Here is a 6,283-nt window from a genome sequence, read left to right on the forward strand (position 1 = left end):
GCCCCCTCCCGGGGGGAGGGGCAGGGGGGACTCAGTGCAAGGGTTGCACCCAGACAGACGGTTTAGGAACAGAAGAAAGGTCCCGGGTGGGGCTGGCCCTGAGGTCACAGTGGCTGCTGAGATGAGTGTGTGTCCTGCGGCTGCTGTATCTACTGACCAGGCAGCCTCACTCTGACAGTTCTGGGGCCAGTTTTGGTTCCCTGAGCCCGAATCAGGGGTCCACATGCCCCCTCCCTCTGGAGGCTCAACGGGGGGCACAGAAGTTTTCCCTGTTTTTCCAGCTTCTGCTGGTGCCCACGGCTTTCCTGGGTTTCCTGGGTTTGTGACCTAATCTCCATCCCCACCTCCCAGGACACCTGGCCCCTCTTGCTCCTCCATGTGTCAAATCCCTCCTGGCTCCCTTCTGAGGACGCCTGTGGCTGGGTTAGGGCCACCCCGACAATCCACGCTGATCCCTCCAAGTCAAGAATCTTCATCGCTTGACTTCTTCTGCAAAGATTATTTATTTCTGTCTGTATTTCAGTGGCAGAGACAGAGAGGGAGGGCACTCCCAGTCACCCTCCCATTCACGGTTCGTTGCCCAGGTGCTTGCAATGGCTGGGGCTGGGCGGAAGCCAGGAGCCAGGAACTCAATCCAGGTCTCCCACATGGTTAGCAGGGACCCAACCACTTGAGCCATGACCTCTGCCTCCCAGGGTGTGCACCAGCAGGGAGCTGGGATTAGGCTCAGGGCAGGGACTGTGCACCTGATATGAGATGCGGGTGACATCTAACCAGTAGCCCAAATGCTTGCCTTCTTTTCCTTTGTAAGGTAGGATTTACAGTTGCCAAGGGTTAGGATCTGCGATATCTTTGAGTGGCCATTGTTCAGCCTGCCACAATGGGCGCGGAGGGATTCACAGTTTAAGACCGAGGTGGTGCTAAGCAGAGGAGTGACAGGCTCTGATGGATACTTAACCCGCACATGGGATGTGCAGCCCCTTCCCCCCCAGTGCACGGGGACCCTGCTCCTCCGCCTCACATACAGGGAGCCTGGGCCTGTAGAAGCTGCAGGACTGGTCCCCCAAGACCCCCGCAGACGAGTCCAGGCTCGGGGGAGTGCTTCGTCTCATTGTGACACTGGAAACAAAGCTGATTGTGTCTGCGACAGATTCCAAAACACTAGGGCGTTTCTGTTTGGCTTTTGGTTTGGATTTGGTTTTTTTGGTTTAATCCCACTTTCATTCCTTTCAAATGGCAGTGGCAGGACTGAATCAAGGCACTGTTGTTGTTGTTGTTGTTTTTTTTTCCCTCAAACCCACTTCATTGCCCACCCCCCCTCAGAAAAAGCAGTGACCAGAGTGAGCACTGGCGATGTGGGAGCCCTGGATCCTAGGGATGGGGCAGGGGCCAGGGGGATGGCCACTCCCAGGACTGCTCTCCCCTTTGTGGGGGCTGAGCGGGCAGAACCCACCCAGAGTACCTGTTCTCTTCCATGCCACAAAGGCCCTCGGCTTGGCCACACCCCCTGCTGTGCACTGGGCCTGGCTTCCCTTTGGGTGGAGCGGAACACGCTGGAGAGGAAGTGGAGCCTGAGGCACTGAGCAAGTGTGTAGTGTGTACCTTGGGTGTGCCAGAAACTGAAGGCAGAGCTCGGAGCTGACTCTTCAGGGAGTCTGGCTGGGGAGCCAGTCTAGAGGAACTCCATCATCACTCTGCGACAATGGTGCCACAGAAAAAGACCCAGGGTGTCCAGACAGCCTGATGGAGGAGGTCTAAACTTTTAAACAGAGACCTGAAGGATGAATAAGAACAATATTCTAGGCAGAGAAAACCAGTCTGTGCAAAGGCCCTGAGGCAGGACAGACTTTGGGGTCTTTGAGGACAGACAGAAAGCTATGATCTGGGAGAGATGAGGCTCAAGAGGCAGCCGGGGTCAAATCACTTGGGTCTTAAACCTTGGTAACAGAGGGGATCTTATCATAAAAAGTAGATCATTAAAGGATAGTTAGACCACTTAATCTATTATCTTGAAGAAATTTACAGGGGCTAGTGTTGTGGTTCAGTGGATTAAGTTGCTGCCTGTCATGTGGGCATCCCATATGAGCATCAGTTCAAGCCCAGCTACTCCACTTCTGATCCAGCTCCCTGCTAATATGCCTGGAAAAGCAACAGAAAGTGACTTACATGCTTGGGCCTCTGCCTCCTAGGAGTTCTGGCTCCTGGCTTTAAACTGGTACAGCCCCAGCCATTGCAGCCATCTGGGCAGTGAACCAGGGGATGGAAGATCGATCTCTCTCTCTCTCTCTCTCTCCCTCCCTCTCTAAAACTTTCTGCCTTTCAAATAAAATAGACTGTTTTTTTTTAAAAATTACAGAAATGTTCCTGCAGGGCTCATCCGACAACTTCGAGAAGCCAGTCGCAGGAGGTTGCTAATTATGGTCAGCAGACACCGGGCCAGTGCTTTTCCTCTTAGCCCTGTGTGCAGTGCCGTGACAATGGCTAGTGATTACTAGTTTATTTTTAATCACCCAACTAATTCATTCATTTACTTCACTGCACATCACACATAGGTCTCCCAAACCCGCACTACCTCTGATCACTGCTAAGATCTGGCCTAGCCTGTAAAAGTTTCTCTTTTTTTTTCATCAGCATGTGTATATGTAGAAGTACAGAAACTTGCTTTGTGATTTTAAACGTTTTTATTGCATTTTTTTACCTGAAAAATGAACTCCCACTGTATATATTGAAATTCATCTCTTCTCTTAATACGCTTGGAAATGTCTCCATGACAGGAACTACCTGAAGACTAGCCACATTGTTTTTTGATGTGCCATGTGATAATGTAATGAATATAATAATTCATGAATTCTCCCAACGGCGGACACGTAGGTGGTTTCCATAATTCTTTCTCTTGTGTCCCCACAGGTGGCTTCCAACCAGCCCTCACTACAGTGTCACAATAAGCATTCTCACTTCCGCATCTCTGCACACGCGAGTGAGGCTTTCCACTGGATCCGATCCGCAAAGCAGTATCACATAGATACAGTCAAGGCTTCCGGATCCACCTGGATGCAAACAACCACGGATCAAAAACTCTCTTTCTCTCTTTTATCCCTTTTCAAGTAGATAAAAGTAAACATCTAAAAAAGAAATAAATAAGTTTTAAAAAATAAAATGAGATTTTCAGAAAAAAAATTGTGTCTATTATGTACAGGGTTTTTTTCTCTTGTCATTGTTCCGTAAACAATACAGTATAAAACTGTTGCATAGGAATTGCACTGTATGAGGTATCATAAGTAACCTGCAGATGAGTTCAAGTCTAGGGGAGAATGGAAATTATATGCAAATAATACACCATTTTACTTTATTTTTTGTTTGTCTCAATTTCATCTACTTGAAAGGCAGAGCAAGAGCGAGAATGACAAAGAGAAAGAGAGAGAGAGAGAGAATCCTTCCTTGTTCTTTCCCCAAATGCAGCTAACAACCAGGGCTGGGCTGGGCCAGGCTGAAGCCAGGAGCCCAGAACGCCATCTGGGTCTCCATGTGTGGCAGGGACCTGAGCACTTGTGCCAGCAGCTACCACCTCCCAGGGTGCATCAGGAGGAAGCGGGGTGGACCTGCACCGCAAGATGGGGAGCGGGCATCCCAGGTGGCGGCTCGACCCACCGCGCCACGAGGCCCACCCCCTGCAGCATTTACCTAAGAGACTGGTACCTAAGAGACTGGAGCATCCAGCGATGCTCCTAGGACCCGTTCTCCATGGATACCAAGGGGCAAGTGGATTGCCCAACTGTCCCCAAAGGCCACATGAGTGCCCACCATCACTGAGAGTAAAGAGCTGGGCTATCTGCCTACCCCCAGCACTGAAAACAAACAAAACATCTCACTGCTTCCGTTTGCTTTTCATAATCCTTGGTGGAGTCTCTACCCTTGCGGAGTAAGAAATTTAAATTAGTCCAAAGGGAGATCTGGCCTTTACCCTCAGCGGCTGGGCGCTAATCTCCACGCCCTTGGGAAAGGTCTTTGTTAGACAGGTCTTTGTTCAGGGGAAGGCAGGCTAACAAGGTGGCTTGTGGGGTGGGGCTTTGGGCCCTGTGTTATCAGCTCACCTAGCTGAGCCTCCCAGAGCTGGAGGCAGGTGCCCATTCCCCCTGCCAGCGGTCAACAGGGGTGTGTGACAGAGCCCCAGGAAAGGCTGGGCACCCAGACAGTGAGCTGAGTGGGTTGGCAAGGCGCCCTGCGTGCTGTCACATGCTGATGCGGGGGACTGATGCTGCCTGTCATCACAAGGACAGGACGCGGCTGCTTGCCTGGACTCCGCCCCACAGCCGCTGCTATCTGTAGTAGAATGCTTCGGTGTAATAAACCGCGACTGTGCGTGCCCAGCTTTCGCTGTCCTGTGAGTCTTTCCGGCATATCAGGGGCTGAGCGTGGTTTGGGGACCCCCTGAACTCTGCAGTTGTCGGTGCGGCGTCCCTGCTCATGCGGACTTGCAAGCGTCCCCCACCCCCTGTACTTTGCTTCTTCATTGCGTCCATTTCTGCTACTTGGACACCCATCCTTTGTCACTTATATGTGTTGTTTTTCACTGCTCTGTTATTGAAAGTTTGTTTTGGGGCGGGCGCTGTGCGTAGCAGGTAAGTAAAGCCACTGCCTTCGACACCAGCATCCCATATGGGCACCGGTTTGAGTCCAGCAGCTACACTTCCCATCTAGCTCCCTGCTAATGTGCCTGGGAAAACAGTGCAAAATGGTGCAAGAGTTTGTGTCCCTGCATCCATGTGGGAGATCCAAAAGAAACTCCTGGCTTCAGTCTGTCCTGGTCATTGCGGCCATCTGGGGATTGAACCAGCAGATGGAAGATATCTCTCTATCTCCTATCTCTGTAACTCTGCCTTTCAAGTAAAATAAATAAATAAATCTTTAAAAGAATAAATGCACTTTTAAAAAGTTTATTTCATCATGCAGAACTTCTAAATTCATAAATAGTCAAGGGCCCGTGTTATGGCGTAGCAGGTAAAGCCACTACCTGCAACACCAGCATCCCTGGTTCCTGTCCTGGCTGCTCTACTTCCCATCCAGCTCCCTGCTAATGCACCTGGGAAAGCAGCAGAAGATGGCTCAAGTGTTTAGGCCCCTGCCACCCATGTGCGAGACCTGGAAGAAGCTCCTGGTTCCTGGCTCTGGTCTGGTCCAGCCATGGCTGTTGAGGCCATATGGGGGGTGAATCAACAGATTGGAAGGCCTCTCTCTGTCTGTCTCATTTTCAAACAAATAACTAAATCTTTAAAAAAAGATCATATATAGTTGAGTTTATCAGCTTTCTTTTTAAAATGGCTTCTGAGGAGCCAGTGTAGCCGATTAGCCTCCTCCTGCAATGCTGGCATCACACATGAGCACTGGTTCAAGACTCCATTTCCAATCCAGCTCCCTGCTAATGCGCCTGGGAAAGCAGTGGAGGACGGCCCAAGTGCTTGGGCCCCTGCACCCATGTGGGAGACCTGGAAGAAGCTCCCAGCTTCTGGCTTCAGCCTGACCCAGCCCTGGCCCCTTGCATCAATTTGGGGAGTGAGCCAACAGATGGACGCTCACTCTCTCTCTCTCTCTCTCTCTCCCTCCCTCCCTCTAACTCTGCCTTTCAAATAAATTAAAAATAATAATAAATATTTAAATAAAATGAGTTTTGCGTTTCCTATCTTATTTTAAAAGCCGTCTCCAGTCCAACACCAGAACACTGTCTCCTATATGTCCTTTCAATATTTCTAAGGGCTGTTCTTTAATCCCTTAAGTGTAGATGAGTCTACACGTGGAAGCCACCCGAAGTGGACTGCAGTGAACAGGATGAACTCTGCCTTTAAATATTTTCCAAACAGGAGTGGCCCTTGGGCCTAGAAGTTAAGACCCCTGCGTCTCATGTCTGAGGTATGGGAGAGGCCCTCACTCCAGCTGCCTGCCAATGCAGGCCCTGGGAGGCAGCAGTGAGGCTCAAGTACCTAGGTGCCTGCACCCTTGTCAGAGACCTGGGTCCTCTTCCCAGCTCAGACCCCGGGTGCAGCGTCTGGAGAGTAAACCAGCAGATGGAAGCTCTGTCTCTCCCTTCTCTTTCTCTCTAACAAGTACATACACATTTTTAAAATTCCCAAATAGGCAAACCGTTCTGAAACACGATTATTTTATTGGAAAGGCAAAGCAACAGCGGGGTGTTGGATGGGGAGATATTGAAACTGAGATCTTCCATCTGCTGGTTCACTCCCCCAAATGACTCAAACAGCCAGGGCTGGCCCAGGCCGAAGCCAGGAGC

This window comes from Lepus europaeus, chromosome 19, assembly GCF_033115175.1.
Source record: "Lepus europaeus isolate LE1 chromosome 19, mLepTim1.pri, whole genome shotgun sequence".
Classification (NCBI taxonomy): Eukaryota; Metazoa; Chordata; class Mammalia; order Lagomorpha; family Leporidae; genus Lepus; species Lepus europaeus.